Source organism: Anomaloglossus baeobatrachus, chromosome 4, assembly GCF_048569485.1.
Source record: "Anomaloglossus baeobatrachus isolate aAnoBae1 chromosome 4, aAnoBae1.hap1, whole genome shotgun sequence".
Lineage (NCBI taxonomy): Eukaryota > Metazoa > Chordata > Amphibia > Anura > Aromobatidae > Anomaloglossus > Anomaloglossus baeobatrachus.
Window position 1 is genome coordinate 687,363,305 of NC_134356.1, and position 19,309 is coordinate 687,382,613.

The window sequence follows — 19,309 nt, forward strand, 5'->3', positions numbered from 1 at the left end:
ACGGAAGGAAAGAGGTGGGCAGGATGTTTACGTCCCGCTCATCTCCGCCCCTCAGCTTCTATTGGGCCGCCTGCCCGTGTGACATCGCTGTGATGCCGCACGACCCACCCCCTTAGGAAGGAGGCGGGTCGCCGGCCAATAGCGACGTCGCAGGGCAGGTAAGTGCGTGTGAAGCTGCCGTAGCGATAATGTTCGCTACGGCAGCTATCACAAGATATCGCATGTGCGACGGGGGCAGTTATTATCGCGCTCGGCATCGCTAGCCGATGCTAGCGATGTTGCAGCGGTGCAAAGCACCCCTAAAGGCCACTATTCCCTATTGTTTCTCTTGGATCTCTCAGCTGCTTTTGACACTGTGGATCACCAACTTCTCACCATGCTCCGCTCTATTGGCCTCAAGGACACCGCTCTCACCTGGTTCTCCTCCTATCTCTCCGACTGCTCCTTACTGTTTCCTTTGCTGGGTCTTACTCCACTCCTCTCCCCCTCACCTTCGGGGTTCCTCAAGGCTCAGTCTTCGGCCCTCTCTTTTTCTCTCTATACACCGCCCCTATTGGATAAACCATCAGCAGATTCGGTTTCCAATATCATTTCTATGCTGATGACACTCAATTATATACATCATCTCCAATCTCCAATCATCACCCCTGCTTTGTAACAAAATATAGGGATTGTCTGTCTGCTGTCTCTCAAAGCATGTCCTCCCTCTATCTGAAACTCAGTTTCTTGTGTTTCCTCCCTCTACCAACCATCCTACACCCGACATCTCAATTGCCTTCGATGATTAATCATTATTCCCAGCAGCATGCTCGCTGTCTTGGGGTCATATTTGACTCAGAACTCTCCTTCATTCCCCATATACAATCACTCACTCGCACATCACCTGCATCTCAAAAACATCTCCAGAATCCGATCATTTCTTACCTTTGAAACTGCAAAACCCCTTACTTTCGCTCTTATTCATTCCCGCCTGGATTACTGCAACTCTTTATTGATTGGTCTCCCTCGGACCAAACTCTCCCCTCTCCAATCCATCTTAAATGCAGCAGCCAGGGTCATTTTCCTGTCCAGCCGCTTCAGCGATGCCTCCACCTTGTGCCAATCACTACACTGGCTACCTATCAGCTACAGAATACAATACAAACTCCTATCCCTCACCCACAAAGCTCTCCACAGCTCTGCACCACCATATATCTCATCCCTCATCTCTGTCTATCATCCTACCCGCCCCCTTCATTCCGCAAATGATCTTAGACTAACATCCTCCATAATACGAACCTCACACCTCCGTCTCCAAGACTTTTCTCGTGCCGCGCCAGTTTTCTGGAATGCACTACCCTAAAGAATGCGACTAGTATTCTGCCCCCAAGTTTTTAAGCGTACATGTGGACTCGACAAAGCGCGTGTCAGCGCGAAACAGGCTGTCGTCCGCTCACCGTCCCCTGCACCCCCTCTCTCCCCATGCTCCTGTATTTTGTCTGCAATAACGCAGAATAAAGGATATTTGTTGCACGCGATGGAGTGAGTTGCCGCATTCTGTTCTAGGATTTGTGGTACATTAAAAACACATCTCTTCAGACAAGCTTATCATAATAACTTACTAACTTAACTCTCCCCCGTCCGACCTTCTAAATGCTACTCGTAACCTTATCTCTCCTATTTTTGTCCTCACATCCTACATACAACCAAGAGCATGTAAGGGCACCCAAAAGGTTACTGTCTAAAGACCAGATCATTTATCCTTTTATGTAACCAATAAACTAGCATAACGATGGCCGGCCATATCTACAAGTGTGCTTCACCTTTTGTGTCCCCCTTTTTTCCCATAGATTGTAAGCTTTTGAGCAGGGCCCTCATTCCTACTGTAGCTGTTGAATTATGTATTTTGTTTTGTTTTTGTCTATACAACCCCCCACCAGATTGTAAAGTGCTGCGGAATATGTTGGCGCTATATAAATAAACTTTATTATTCTTATTATTATTATCCACTACAAGCATTTATGCAATAACACATTGGTCTGTAAATGGTATAAATTATCTTTGCATTGGCTAATAAACAGAAACTGATCATGCTCACATGAATGCAGGTCTTTTCTCTGCGTGCTCGATATTGAAGAGGTCTAAAGAGGCCTAATCAGTAAGGACCTCACTGGTGATCCCATAAGCTGACTTTTGAGTCAGAGCAGCAACATCACTTGTTCGGGGCTTAGTGGCAGCTGTGGGTTGACATTAACCCCTTATATTTCCCCGATTGCCACCGTAACAGGGTAATCGAGAAGAGCTGGTAAAGTACTGGGATTATCGCATGTAATGGATACAACAATCTTTAGTGGCTGCAGGCTGATATTTATGCGTTGGGGAGCTCCTAATAAGCATGGGGTCTCCCTAGCCTGAGAATACCAGACTCCAGCTGTCGGGATTTATTTTGTCAGATTATCAAAATTGGGGGAACTACACACCGATTTTTTAAAATTATTTATTTATTTAAATAATAATTATACAAAAAGTCACACGCGGTTCCTCTTATTTTGATACACAGTCAAGATAAGCACATGGTTGGATGCTGTAATCATATGCTTCATTTCTGCTGGGTATCAGAGTATGGAGGGACCCTACGCCAATTGTTCATTTACTTATTTATTTATTTACTTATCACCAGTATAAGGACACAGTGTGTGTGATTACAACCAATCACAGACACTGTCTCAGAGGGTGGGGCATGGTCCAACGGCAGCCAATCACAGACGCCGGTAGAAGGGGAAAGCATTGAACATGGATGAGGGATAGAAGTAGTGTTGCAACTGTGGGGACTCGGTAAGTACTGTATGTACTGCATTAACTGTTTTGTTATGTTTTTTCCTTTACAGACCCTTCTACACCATTTTATAACATATCACTTTTTCCTCCCATTGAATTTAAAGGGTTCGGCTAAGATCGACAAACAGATTGGCTAGGATCGACAATACAATCATGTTTCCAGGCAGGATCGGCAATCCTTAACTGATCTTATCCTTGGCAGGATCCTTCATCTCTAGTGAGATATTGAGAAAATATGCATAAGTACGTAATGATTTAACCCTTTTGCTTCCTTTTTTACAGTGGCCATTCACAGCCATGCCAAAGCTTGACAAGTCTGTGATGGGCAGGGAGAGGATAATTTTTGCCATCCGGTCATTTACCAATCCTTGACAAGATCACCGACTTTTGCAGTAAATGCTCGGATGTCCGATCCCGATCTGATCTGGCCAAAGATTTTACAATTTTAACACATTTTCCGATCTTTGTTGACCAGGATCGCTCACCTCTAACCCCAGCAGCACTAAAAACACACAAAATCAACTTAAGCAGTTAGGAAGCAGTGAATGCAGCTTGCAATCCTCAGACTTGGCTCAAATCCATATCCGCATAAAATTATGATAACGGGCTGGTGGCTGGCTCTCTAAAAATTATGAACACGGGCCGGCTTTTAGCCCTGTTAAATTTATTATAGAAGGCCAGGAGAAGGCCCTCTAAAAATTGTGAGTATAGAATGGCTGCTGGCCCTGTAAAAATGTGATAGCCAATTGCTGGATTTCTAAAAATTATGACTGCATGCCACATGATGATTCTATGGAATGTGGAGGTGAGGAGTAGGAGGCCAAGAAAAAAAAAATAATTATAAACTGTATATCATTTTTTGGGGTGGGATGGGGTGCATGGGAGTAACTAGAAACAAGAGAAACATTTGAAATTGCTTTATGTTCTGCTGCTATCATCCGCCGTTGTTGATAAGTCTTAGACAATGCAGTCCTTGTTCGTTATGTCTGGATCTTGTCCGCATTTTCATTTTTATAGGTGGATGTGCCTATTAGTAATTATGTCCCCGGCAGCACTAATAACACACAAAGTCAACTAAAGCATGTAGGGAGTAGTGAATGCAGCCTGAACTTCCCAGATTTGGTTCAATATCTTATCCGAGTAAAATTATGAGAACAGACTGACTCCTGGCCCCCTAAAAATTCTGAAAAAATGGGCTAGCTGCTGGCCCTTTAAAATTTATGAGAATGGGCTAGCTGCTGGCCCTCTAATAATCATGAGGGAGGACCAGCAGCTAGCCCTCTAAAAATTATAAGAGTGTGCAAACTGCTGGCCATCTAAAAACTATCAGTACAGGCCGGCTGCTGGCCCTGTTAACATTTTTAGAGAAGGTTGGCAGCAGACCCTCTAAAAATTGTGAGTGCAGGTTGGCTGCTGGCAGGGTCAATGGCTGGGTTTCTAAAAATATGAGCAAATTCCACCAGATTATTCTGTTTATATGATGGAAATGGAGGAGGAGGAGATAAAAAAAAATAAAGCTCATGAACCAATCATTTTTTGGGGTGGGATGGGGTGCATGGGAATACACTAGAAACAAGAGAAACATTTGAATTTGCTTTACGTTCCATTGCTATCATCCGCTGTTGTTGAGAAGTCTTAGCCAATCCATGCCTTGTTCGTTTTGAGAACAGTCTGTCTGTCAGCATTTTTATTTAACAGATGGATGCCCCTATTAGTATTCATGCCCACAGTGGCACTAAAATCCCACAAAATCAACTTAAGCAGGTAGGGAGCAGTAAATGCAGACTGCAATCCTCAGATATGGTTCAACTCCATATCCACAAAAAATTATGAGAATGGTCTGGTTGTTAGTCCTCTAAAAATTATGAGCATGGTCTGGCTTCTGACCCTTAAAAAATTTATGAGAACGTGCTGGCTGCTGGCCCTCTAATAATCATGAGGGAAGCCCCTGGCCTTCTAAAAGTTATGGGAATGGGATGTCTGCTGACCCTTCAAAATTAATGAGTAAGGGTTGGCTGCTGGTCCTGTAAAAAGTTTTTTTAACATTTTTCCAATCAGTGTACATTATTCCACTTTCTCTGAAATCATATTGGGTACATAGCGTTCAGGTTTTCTTTTTCAAGAGATATTTTCAACGTGCAATTTTCTTTGGCTTTCTGCTAGTTTATTCTTTCATGGGATTTTGCAGTTAAAACATATTTTGAATGACTTTCAAAACAAATTATAGTTTTTTTAGGATGAATTGCTATATTTTTTATCAGCTGGTTTATGGTGATTTGTAACTGGTTCAACCTGACTGTTTATACAAGTGCATCTCAATAAATTAGAATATCATCAAAAAGTTTATTTATTTCAGGAAATCAATACAAAAAGGGAAATGCATATATTATATAGTCATTACACAGAGAGGGATCTATTCCTATATATTATATAGAGTCATTACACACAGAGGGATCTATTCCTATATATTATATAGAGTCATTATACACAGAGGGATCTATTCCTATATATTATAGAGACATTACACACAGAGGGATCTATTCCTATATATTATATAGAGTCATTACACACAGAGGGATCTATTCCTATATATTATATAGAGTCATTACACACAGAGGGATCTATTCCTATATATTATATAGAGTCATTATACACAGAGGGATCTATTCCTATATATTATAGAGACATTACACACAGAGGGATCTATTCCTATATATTATATAGAGTCATTACACACAGAGGGATCTATTAATTTATATTATATAGAGTCATTACACACAGAGGGATCTATTCCTTTATATTATATAGAGTCATTACACACAGACGGATCTATTCCTATATATTATATAGAGTCATTACACACAGAGGGATCTATTCCTATATATTATAGAGACATTACACACAGAGGGATCTATTTCTATATATTATATAGAGTCATTACACACAGAGGGATCTATTTCTATATATTATATAGAGTCATTACACACAGAGGGATCTATTCCTATATATTATATATAGTAATTACACACAGAGGGATCTATTCCTACATATTATAGAGACATTACACACAGAGGGATCTATTCCTATATATTATAAAGAGTCATTACACACAGAGTGATCTATTCCTATATATTATATAGAGTCATTACACACAGAGGGATCTATTTCTATATATTATATAGAGCCATTACACACAGAGGGATCTATTCCTATATATTATTATAGAGTCATTACACACAGAGGGATATATTCCTATATAATATATAGAGTCATTACACACACAGGGGTCTATTCATATATATTATATAGAGTCATTACAAACAGAGAGATATATTCCTATATATTATATAGAGTCATTACACACAGAATGATCTATTCCTATATATTATAGAGTCATTACACACAGAGGGATCTATTCCTATATATTATATAGAGTCATTAGACACAGAGAGATCTATTCCTATATATTATATAGAGTCATTTCACACAGAGGGATCTATTCCTATATATTATATAGAGTCATTACACACAGAGGGATCTATTCCTATATATTATATAGAGTCATTGCATACAGAGGGATCTATTCTTATATATTATATAGAGTCATTACACACAGAGGGATCTATTTCTATATATTATATAGAGTAATTACACACAGAGGGATCTATTCCTATATATTATATAGAGTCATTACAGACAGAGGGATCTATTCCTGTATATTATATAGAGTCATTACACACAAAGGGATCTATTTCTATATATTATATAGAGTAATTACACACAGAGAGGTCTATTCCTATATATTATATAGAGTCATTGCACACAGAGGGATCTATTCCTATATATTATATAGAGTCATTACACACAGAGGGATCTATTCTTATATATTATATAGAGTCATTACACACAGAGGGATCTATTTCTATATATTATATAGAGTAATTACACACAGAGGGATCTATTCCTATATATTATATAGAGTCATTACACACAGAGGGATCTATTCCTATATATTATATAGAGTCATTACACACAGAGGGATCTATTCCTATATATTATATAGTCATTACACACAGAGGGATCTATTCCTATATATTATATAGAGTCATTACACACAGAGGGATCTATTCCTATATATTATATAGAGTCATTGCATACAGAGGGATCTATTCCTATATATTATATAGAGTCATTACACACAGAGGGATCTATTCCTATATATTGTATAGAGTCATTACACACAGAGGGATCTATTCCTATATATTATATAGAGTCATTACACACAGAGGGATCTATTCCTATATATTATATAGAGTCATTACACACAGAGGGATCTATTCCTATATATTATATAGAGTCATTACACACAAAGGGATCTATTCCTGTATATTATATAGAGTCATTACACACAAAGGGATCTATTTCTATATATTATATAAAGTAATTACACACAGAGAGGTCTATTCCTATATATTATATAGAGTCATTACACACAGAGGGATCTATTCCTATATATTATATAGAGTCATTGCACACAGAGGGATCTATTCCTATATGTTATATAGAGTCATTACACACAGAGGGATCTATTTCAAGTATTTATTTCTGGTAATGTTGACAATTATGGCTTGCAGCCAATGAAAACCCAAAGGTCATCTCCTAAAATTAGAATATTTACCACAAAACACCTGCAAAGGCTTCCTAAGCATGTATAATGATCCCTTAGTCTGGTTCAGTAGGCTTCACAATCATGGGGGAGACTGCTGACTTAACAAATGTCCAGAAGGCAGTCATTGACACACTCCATAAGGAGGGTAAGCCACAAAAGTTCATTGCTAAGCTGCCTGTTCACAGAGTGCTGTGTCAAAGCATATTAATAGAAATTTGATCGGAAAGAAAAAATGTGGTAGAAAAAGGTGCACAAGCGACAGGGATAACCGCAGCTTGATTGGATTGTTAAGCAAAGGCCATTCAAAAATTTGGGAGAGATTCACAAGGAGTGGACGCTGCTGGAGTCAGTGCTTCAAGAGCCACCACACACAGATGTATCCAGGACAGGGGCTACAAGTGTCGCATTCCTTGTATCAAGCCGCTCATGACCAATAGACGGCACAAGAGAGAAAAAAAACTGAACTGTTGCTCAGTGTTCAAGGTGTTGTTTTCAGATAAAAGTAAATTTTGCATTTCATTTGTAAATCACGGTCCCAGAGTCTGGAGAAAGAATGGAGGCCACAATCCAAGCTGCTGAGGTCTAGTGTGAAGTTTCCACGATCAGTGATGGTTTGGGGAGCCATGTCATCTGCAGGTGTAGCTCCACTGTGTTTTATCAAGACCAAAGTCAGCGCAGCCGTCTACCACTTCATGCTTCCCTCTGCCAACAAGCTTTTTGGAGATGGAAATTTCATTTTCCAGCAGGAAAAGTGGTCAATACAAAGCACTGGCATGCAACTAATTCCTTCCAAAGACAATACTAAGAACCAGGACAATTAGTTTTAAAATATTTAGTGACAACATGTATAATTGGTCGAGGAAGGTTGAACTACATGGACCTAGGTTTTTTTTCAACCTTTGTAACTAAGTATGTAACTATATAAGAGGTGTTTGTATCAAGTACTGAATGAAAAGAGAATATACACAAACATTTCCTTTCTTCTATCTTTTTTATCACTGACTTGTTTATTAATTCTATGATTTCCAGGGTTTCACAATTTTTCCTTCTTGGTGTTGCATTATTAATGTTGAGGAGCGTACTCTCCCTGACAGACGTTCTGTCACTTATCCATGTTAGGTAAATAAAAGCTTAATACCTGACTTTAAATTCATCCATTGGTTTTATAAATTACTCTTTTGAAAGCTGAAACCCTCTCAAATTTGTTTTAGGTTATGAAAATAAAGTTGCGGAAAAGCTGAAATATTGATCATTTAATGAACACAGAAAGGTCAGATTTTGCCAAGACAAAAGGCTTGTCGCCCACAGAAAGTAATGTGAAATTCAAACAAATAATTAACTTTTAATACAAAGATATGTTGCATAACATTGGTGAATGAAGTTGTGGTGCTATTAGAGCCATATTTAATATTTTGTGTGACTTCCATGAGCTTGAAGGACTGCATCCATGCGGTTCAACAATGATTCATACAATTTATTGACCAAGTCATCAGGAATAGCAAAGAATGCAGTCTTACATGCCTCCCAGCATTCATCTAGATTCTTTGGTTTTGTCTTCCAAGCTTCCTCTTTCATCCTACCCCAAACATGCTCAATGATGTTCATGTCTGGAGACTGGGCTGGCCAGTCCTTAAGCATCTGGATCTTCTTTTACAGGAGGAACTTTGTTGTAGAGATGTTTGTATGAGATGGAGCACTATCCTGCTGGAGAATTTGAACCCTTTTATGATTGGGAATGTAAGAGGTAGCTAATATATATATATATATATATATATATATATATATATATATATATAGCTAATATATATATATATATATATATATATATATATATAATAATATATTTTAGGCTATTGGCTATTGTTAATTGCCTTCCATCTTGCAAATGTTTCGCACACCCCCAAAACTGAATGTAACCTCACACCATGATCTTTCTACCCCCAAACATAACTGTTTTCTGGCTGTATTTTGATCCATACAAGCTCCAGTAGGTCTCCTGCAGTATTTGCTGTGGCTGTGGTTTAATTCAACTGAAGATTCATCAGAGAAATCTACCTTCTGCCACTTTCCAGTGTCGATCTGTTTAGCAGGCTGTGGGACTTGGCAAATGCCATATGGTTTTTTAATTGCCTTTTGTTTAGTGCTGGCTTCTGGGCACTGATTTGACCATGGAGGCCATTTCGAGAAAGAATCCTACAAACTGTTCTAGTTGACACAGGGACTTGAGGTGACCAGGCCTGTTGGAGCTCTGCTGCAGTGGAGGAGTGGCTGGCTTTGGATTTCCTAACCAACAAACGTTCCTCCAGAGCAGTTGTCTTGCGAGGTCTGCCGGACCTGGGCTTGTCAAAAACATCTCCAGTCTCTTCAAATCTTTTTTTAATTCTTTGTACTTGACGATGAGACACATTAAAGGTGCAGCCACCTCTGCAGTGGATCTGGTCTTCAGCCTCTTCATAATCAAGGCGTTGGTCGCAGGGTGGATTTTTGGCATGTTGTCAGAGGTCAATTTGCAGTTTAAGTGAAGGTCTGGGGTGCTGAGTTTCTTTTTATATACACCCACTAATTAACTGATCATTTAGTGAGCACAGGTGAGGATGTAAACTAGGATTTGGTGCATTATTTGACAAGGCGACAAAACTTTTGTCTTGTCAAAATCTAACCTTTCCGTGTTCATTAAATGATCAATATTTAAGCTTTGCAGCAACTTTATTTTCATAACCTAAACCAAATTTGGGAGGGTTTCAGCTTTCAAAAGAGTAATTTTTAAAACCAATGGATGAATTTAAAGACAGATTATAAGCTTTTATATACATAACGTGGATAAGCGACAGAACTTCTGTCAGGGAATGTACTTAATCCAGAGATCTAACATATTATGTGAAGGCCAAAATAGAAAACAATTATGTCACTATTTATTTATTTTATATTTAATGTAATACTGTATATGGTATGTATCATCTCAGCAATTAGCTGGTAATAACCAATTAGTTATTTTCTAGTTTTCTCTTTGGACTTGTACACAGGAGCAATTAGAGACAAAACAACATTTTCGTCAGCTCAGCACCTTGAGGAACTAGCGGGGTGTATTTATATGCTATGTATATATATATATATGTTGTATTACACTGTCTGTTTTGTAAATATCTGTCAATGTATTTGTGTATGTCCCAACATGTTCTAGGAACTGAATGAACTAATGAAGAATCTATTTTGCAGATCGTAATTTACCTCTTCATACCACAGGATTGAGAAGAATTCTGAGACAATAAAAACATGGAAAAAATAGGTGTAAGTATGGACAGTAATCTGTGAGATAGGGCACCCGTAAGTTTATTTTCAATCCCATTTATTGTTTAAGAGAATATTTCATATGAAATAAAAAATAATTACAGTACATAATGTTACAGCAAATTTTACACTTTGTGTTTGACATCGTTTATAGTTGTCTATTTATTGGAGATACATTTACAGCCGCAACACAGGTAAAACAGCACTGGACACAATATAGCTTGAAAATTAAGATTTCACAAATAACCTGAAAGGTCAATGACTTAATGTTACAATATTTTTGTCTTTTTAAGTGACTTAACCTTGTGTGATCATTTATAGAGATTATTTGGCTACATCTTTGCTTGCATTTATCATTTTTAACCATAAAAAATAGTTTGTCACAACTTTTAATTTTTTTTTATTTTTAATATTCTTTGGTATCACACTCCACAGTCCATAAATCATAAAATGAATATATACAACAGCATAGATATACACAAAGTTATAACTATACCAACGGTACTTGAAAAATGTGCTTTCCTGATTTAGGCCGTTAACGTCCATAGGAATATCTTGTCCGCCCAAGGTTATTAAATGGACACTTTAATGGTCCAATCAATTAAGCATCGGGTGCATATCAAATATTTCAAGGATTTACACCATTTTTTAGTGTTTTCTAATTACTATCATGGATGTTTTAAAATTATTGCTAAGATTTTCAAATTATTAACTGACTTGACTAAGAAGGCTAACCGGAAATCTGAGGCAGCCCATGACTTCATGAAATTAAAGGAATTCTTCTCTTCAGATCCCATATTCTGGTCCAGCCTGACCAGCATTGACCAGCACTACAAAAGGACTTACTAAGAAGTTGGTGTTATCACATATACACCATATCTTAATCAATTCCATCCATGTGCCTACTTTTCATGATTCTCCTAGGGTCTTTCTACAGTTCCCCTTAGCCAGTCTCATCTACTCTGGACTTTTTTAGTCCTAAATCTATGCCGATTTTTTCTATTTTTGTGTTTTTGTTTTTTTGCACTTGGGTGTACCTTTTTGGTATTTTAAAATGAACATTAATAAAGTAGTTTTATTGGGGTTTTGAGTTTTTTTTGGTTAACCACATTGCATAGAAATTGGTAAACATAAAATCATCGTCATCATGGACCATAAAAATCTGACTTATCCAGAATTGGCCAAGAGACTATACTTTTGACAAGCTAGATTGACTTTGATCTTTTCTAGATTTGATTTTTGTGGTAACATTCCATACAGTACTAAAAATGTAAAAGCAGACACACTATCCCAAAGGTCTTTCCATTTTTGCATGATGATTCTCCACAGGGTATAGTTGTGTACTCTCTTTCTTATGGTCTGATTGAAAAGATATATAGATTTCAAACTCTAGGCCTCGGTAAAAATCCCACCCAAAAATTGTTTGCCCTTCTCCGCATGTCTCTATATCTTGCCAGATATTCTCCTCTACCTGTTATGGTTAAAAGGCAGCTTAGAATTTGAAGTGCAAAGAATTATAGGTTCTCATTTGGCGAGATGGTCCAACTACTTTCAATGTACAGTACACTGGAGTGATTATGGTCTAGAGGAGACATCTTGGGTTCTAGCCAGTAACATCAATCAGAATTATAACAAACTGCTTAGGAAATTTCCTACATCTTTCTTGAAAGACCTGGACTACAGGGTCTAGAAGCTTTTAAAAAAGGTCATATAACTACCTGAACCATCTCTAGAAACATTGACTTTCCCTCTTGGCACCCCATGTTAATTATATTGGCAACCAAGGTGATGAAGGAGATAAAATGGCCAACAGATCTAGGTGGCAAAGGTACTGTAATACTTATTATATGTTCTGAGGATTTCGATAGCGTAGGGCAATGATCAGCAGAGACGAGTTTTTGATACAAGATGTTTTATAATCTGTAACCACGGTAGATAACAACGGAACAAACACAGCAATACAAATACACAAAATACCTTCCCTGAAACGGAGCGGAGGGAATTCCCGGGGCCACGCACCGGACTCCCCCAGGGAGACCACCAGAGCGAACCCCTATACAGGGACTGTCCGGCAATCACCCCGGAAGGCCTAAATGCGCAGCAGCCGGGACACAATGGGCAAGCGGTAAAAGTCCAGGAGTGTCCGTACGGGATGATTGTCCAGAGTGGTTACGAACCAGAGCGAACCGGGCAGAGTGCTGACCGAAGATGGCAGACGGAATCCGGGCACAGCTTGAGAAACCGGGTAAGGTCCAGAGTCGGTCGGTCGGTAGTTTTTAGGAGGATCCAAAAAGCAATCAGGATTAGCAGCAGCAAAGCAGGAGCACACAGCAAGCAGTATACTCAGGCACTGGACTGGGCTGAGAGGCGGCCTTTTAAGCAGCTGGACAGAAAGTAGGGCAACAGAACCTTAAACTCCATGTTAACTGAGGGCAAGCTCATTCAAAAGAGAACTGGAAAACCTGGAAACCTGACATTACTCCCCCCCCCAGAGACGGCCTCAGGACGGATCAGGGCCCGGCTTGTCCGGGAACCGTCGATGAAACTGAGCGATCTTCCGGGGTGCCCGAATGTTACCCACCGGTTCCCAGGAATTGTCCTCGGGGGCGTACCCCTGCCAACGTACCAGATATTGAAGCCGACGACGATGGAGCCGGGAGTCAATAAATGTCCTCAACCACGAACTGCTCCTCGCCGTCGACCATCACAGGCGGAGGAGGAGGCACAACACGACCACGAAACGTATTAGGGGAGACAGGTTTGAGGAGAGACACATGAAAGACCGGGTGTACCTTTAGATGGTGCGGCAACCGTAGCCGACAGGCCACAGGGCTCACGATCCCGGTGATCTTAAATGGACCGATGAATTTCTGTCCCAGCTTCTGCGAAGGAACACCCAATCTCAGGTTTTTGGTGGACAACCATACAGAGTCCCCTACCTTGTACATGGGTGCCGGTTTCCGGTGAGTGTCGGCCGCCCTCTTGTAACGCTCCTGGGCCGTAGCCACAGTGTCCTTCAGAACCTCCAGATTTTGTCGTAGCTCTGTCAATCTGTCCTCCACCACTGGCACCGAAACCGCAACCGGTGACCTAGGCAAAACATTCGGATGGTAACCTAAATTAGCGAAAAAGGGCGTTACCTTAGTGGAGCTGCTCTGAGTGTTGTTATATGAGAACTCCGCCAACGGAAGCATCTTCAACCAATCGTCTTGGAGATGGCTGACATAACATCGAAGGTATTGTTCCAGGGTTTGATTCGTCCGTTCGGTCTGCCCATTTGTCTGAGGATGGTATGCAGAAGACAAACAGACATCAATCTGGAGTGCCGTACAAAACCCCTTCCAGAATCTAGACGTGAACTGCACGCCCCGTTCAGAGATGATCTCGTCTGGTACCCCATGCAATCGGAATACATTCTGGATAACCAAATCCACTGTCTCTGCGGCTGAGGGAAGACCGGTACACGGAATAAAGTGAGCAGCTTTAGTCAATCGATCTACCACCACTAAAATGGTATTGTGTCCGCATGAGACTGGCAACTCCACAATAAAATCCATGGAGATAGACCCCCAAGGGCGAGATGGCACGGGTAACGGTTGGAGGAGTCCCGTAGGAGCCACACGAGGGACCTTGCACCGGGCACAAACCACACATGAGTGGACATAGTCCTTCACATCCTTTAAACAAGTAGGCCACCAGAAAAAACGGCTCAGAAATTCTTGCGTCTTCTGTACCCCCCTATGACCAGCCAACACGGAGTCATGGACCAACTTGAGAACCCGAAGTCTTACGGCCTCCGGGACATAAATGCGTCGCTCTCTCAACCACACACCATTCCGAAGAACAAGAGTTACATCATTCGGGGGGGCAGCAAGAAATACGTCACCATCATAGGCCAGCTTGATGTCCTTCCACAAGTCCCGGTCCTGGAGTACTCCAACGAAATTGGCATCCGATAACACGGTCTGAGACGGGGTTCCAGGCACGGAGTCCACGGCGTGGATTCGGGACAAGGCATCGGCTTTCCCATTACGTGAACCTGGACGGTATGTAACGATAAAATTGAATTGGTTAAGAAATAGGCTCCAACGGGCTTGCCGTGGAGACAGGCACCTGGCAGATTTAAGAAATTCCAGATTACGGTGATCCGTGAGTACTATCACTTGCTGCGCGGCTCCCTGTAAGTGGTGTCTCCATTCCTTGAAAGCGGAAATAATCGCCAATAATTCCTTGTCCGCAATGTCGTAGTTCCTTTCTGCAGGGGACAACCGGCGGGAAAAGAAGGCACACGGATGCAAGAGACTCTTGTCCCCGGTCCTTTGAGAAAGAATGGCCCCTAATGCATAGTCGGAAGCGTCGACCTCCACGATAAAGGGAAGTGCGGGATTCGGATGGACTAATATTGGCGCTGAGGTAAAACATACCTTGAGACGATGGAATGCTTCCTGGGCCTGGGCGGACCACACAAACTTCTGTCCTTTCTTGGTTAACAGAGTGATGGGACGGACAATCTCTGAAAAGTTACGGATAAAGCGTCGGTAGAAGTTGGCAAAACCGACAAAGCGTTGTACCTCCTTGATGTTTCCCGGTTCCGGCCAGTCCAGAATGGCTTGTATCTTGCTAGATTCCATGTTTAGTCCCTGAGGAGAGATGACATAACCTAAGAATTGTATTTGTGAGCAGTGGAACTCGCATTTCTCCAGCTTAATGTACAGGTGGTTTTCCCTCAGACGGGTAAGTACGGTCTTGACGTGCTCCTGGTGTTCCTGTAACGAATCAGAAAAGATTAGTATATCGTCCAGATAGATCACCATGAATTGGTCCATGATATCCCTAAAAATATCGTTAACTAGATGTTGAAATGCCGCGGGAGCGTTACAAAGTCCAAAAGGCATCACTAGGTACTCAAAATGTCCGTACCGACATCGGAACGCGGTCTTCCACTCGTCTCCGGGACGTATACGAAACAGATTATATGCCCCACGGAGGTCCAATTTGGTGAATATCTTTGCCTGTTGGACCCTCTCCAATAGCTCAGGAATCAACGGTAACGGATACCGGTTCCGGATGGTTATTTTATTCAGTTCCCGGTAGTCAATACAGGGTCTCAGAGTCCCCTCCTTCTTTTTCACGAAAAAGATGGGTGCCCCTGCGGGTGAGGTAGACGGACGAATAAATCCCTTGGCTAGGCTTTCATCAATGTACTCTTTTAGCGCTCCTAGCTCAGGTGCCGCCAACGGGTAGACATGACCAAACGGAATCTCCGCCCCTGGGAGTAAGTCTATGGGGCAATCATACGGTCTATGCGGGGGAAGTCGGTCGGCCTTTCTTTTGTCGCATATATCAGCGAAGTCACGGTAAACCGGGGGTAAAACAGGTACCTGTACAGTGCTCTCCGTATTTGGTGGTACTGGAACCGGAACAGTTGGACTAATGGTCGGAATATTCTGCGGTGGGAAGGATATTTCCTTAGTTTCCCAATCGATGACCGGATTTGTAGACCGTAGCCACGGAATACCTAAAATAATCGGAAAATGAGGAGATGAAATTAGCATGAAAACAAGGGTCTCCTGCTGACCTGGCTTCATGACGCATTCTAGCGGTACGGTTTCCCGATCGACTGGTCCAGAGATTAACGGAGATCCGTCTACCGTCTCCATGGTAACCGGTGAGGATCTTTGCTGAGTCCGGATACCGTGTTTCCTAGCAAAAGAAGAGTCCATGAAATTTCCCCCTGCCCCAGAGTCTATCATTGCAGAGGTAGGAATTAGTTGTCCCTCCCAACGGATCTGAATGGGGAGTGAGCAATGGGTATTTTTCCCTTCTGAGTCCTTCGGTGAGGTTGACATTACAGTCAAGGGAAATACCGCATCCAAGTGTCCACTTGCCTCAGAGATATCGGACTCTGCGTCCGTGTTGTCACACTCTGCCATGGCTGCCAATACCTTATTTGGGCGATTCGGACGTTTCGGGCAGTCGATCAAGAAATGGTCCGATTGACCGCAATAGAAACACAAACGCTCACGGAGCCGGTGTTCGCGACGTTCATTGGTCTCTCTCTTTTGCAGAGAGTCTACTTGCATAGGAACGTCCTCGGCCTCCCGTGGCGTCCTGAGAGCGGGTTCTCTGGAAGGAAATGTAAAGTTGTTTACACGGTTTACAGCTGCCCATTTTTCCTGTCTACGTTCCGTCAAGCGGGTATCAATACGCACACAGTGCTGGAGAAACAGTTCAAAGTCCCCTGGAGATTCGGAACGAGCTAACTCGTCCTTGATGGTACCGGACAACCCCTTTCTGAAAACAGACAATAATGCATTGTTTCCCCAATCGGTGTCTACCACTAACCTCTTAAATTCAGTGGCGTATTCAACAACAGAACGCTTTCCCTGACGTAAGGAAAGGAGAGCCGATTCAGCGGTAGCACGGCGATTCGGATCATCAAACATCTGCGCCATTGCGGTCAGAAAATCATCTAGGTGATTTAAACGGATATCCCGGTTCTCTATCATAGGATTAGCCCAAGCCAGTGCTCGTGAGGTTAATAACATAATTATACATAACACTTTGGACCGGTCAGAACGGTAATAATCAGCATGTACATCAAAAAACAGTATACATTGGTTCACAAATCCACGAAACTGACCACGGTCACCATTGAAACGGAATGGGGGTAACCTAGGCATACCGGCAGCTGATACGGACGTAGTGGGGCCGGCTTCCTGAGCCTCCACTCTGACTTGCAAATCTTGTATAGCTGGACCCAGTACCTGGTGATCATGACCCAGCTGTGCCTCCACATCTCTAAGTTTAGTCTGCACCACCTCCATCTCCTGCTGCAAGGAGTTAATCATAGAAAAGAGCTGATCTACTCCTCGTGTCTCAGTCATTGCCCCAGCGAAATCCTCTTATGTGGCCTGAGTATAATGTAATACTTATTATATGTTCTGAGGATTTCGATAGCGTAGGGCAATGATCAGCAGAGACGAGTTTTTGATACAAGATGTTTTATAATCTGTAACCACGGTAGATAACAACGGAACAAACACAGCAATACAAATACACAAAATACCTTCCCTGAAACGGAGCGGAGGGAATTCCCGGGGCCACGCACCGGACTCCCCCAGGGAGACCACCAGAGCGAACCCCTATACAAGGACTGTCCGGCAATCACCCCGGAAGGCCTAAATGCGCAGCAGCCGGGACACAATGGGCAAGCGGTAAAAGTCCAGGAGTGTCCGTACGGGATGATTGTCCAGAGTGGTTACGAACCAGAGCGAACCGGGCAGAGTGCTGACCGAAGATGGCAGACGGAATCCGGGCACAGCTTGAGAAACCGGGTAAGGTCCAGAGTCGGTCGGTCGGTAGTTTTTAGGAGGATCCAAAAAGCAATCAGGATTAGCAGCAGCAAAGCAGGAGCACACAGCAAGCAGTATACTCAGGCACTGGACTGGGCTGAGAGGCGGCCTTTTAAGCAGCTGGACAGGAAGTAGGGCAACAGAACCTTAAACTCCATGTTAACTGAGGGCAAGCTCATTCAAAAGAGAACTGGAAAACCTGGAAACCTGACAGGTACTGTCCGGGAACTGAGACACTACAGTAGTAAGAATTTTGACCTTGAAATTAAATAAGGGTTTATATTCATGTCTTTTTATTTTCTTCCCACAGGTTACAAATCTGACCAATGTCATAGAGTTTGTCCTCCTGGGTTTTCAAGGTGGCATACGACTAAGAGCTTCACTATTTTGTCTTCTTTTTGCAGTATTTTCAATCACAGTATGTGGGAACCTCCTGATCATCTCACTGGTGTCCACCAGTAATAATCTCCACTCCCCAATGTATTTCTTCATATCACACCTGTCTGTTAGTGATATTATAATGCCAGCTAATGTTGTCCCTAATCTTCTCTACATTCTGATACATAATGGAGGGACCATTTCTTATATTGGCTGTATGACTCAGTTTTTTATCTTTTGTGTTACAGAATTGTTTGAATGTCTTCTCCTCACAGTGATGTCCTACGATCGATATGTGGCCATCTGTAATCCCCTCCGGTACACCTCTATAATGACAAGTGCTCAGTGTATGAGATTGGCTTTTAGCTCTTGGATTCTCAGTTTTTTCACTGCATTTATTGACACTTTATCGGCATCAAGGTTAAAGTTCTGTGGGCCAAATACCATTGACCATTTGTTCTGCGATCTGGTTCCATTAGAGGACATTGCCTGCTCTGATACATTTCCTATAAAACTACAACTGTATTTACTGAGTTTTCCATTTGTTGGCATTCCCAGCATAATAATTGTCCTTTCTTATTTTAACATTGTCCGTGCCATCCTAAAGATTCCATCCAATATCAGTAGACAGAAAGCCTTCTCCACCTGCAGCTCCCACCTCACTGTGGTCTTCGTATTTTACTTAACTCTGTTCAGTGTGTATGTTCTTCCCACAAGTGCACAAACATCCCATGCTAATAAGATCACATCCTTGCTATATACTGTGTTTACTCCACTAATCAATCCCATTATATACAGTTTC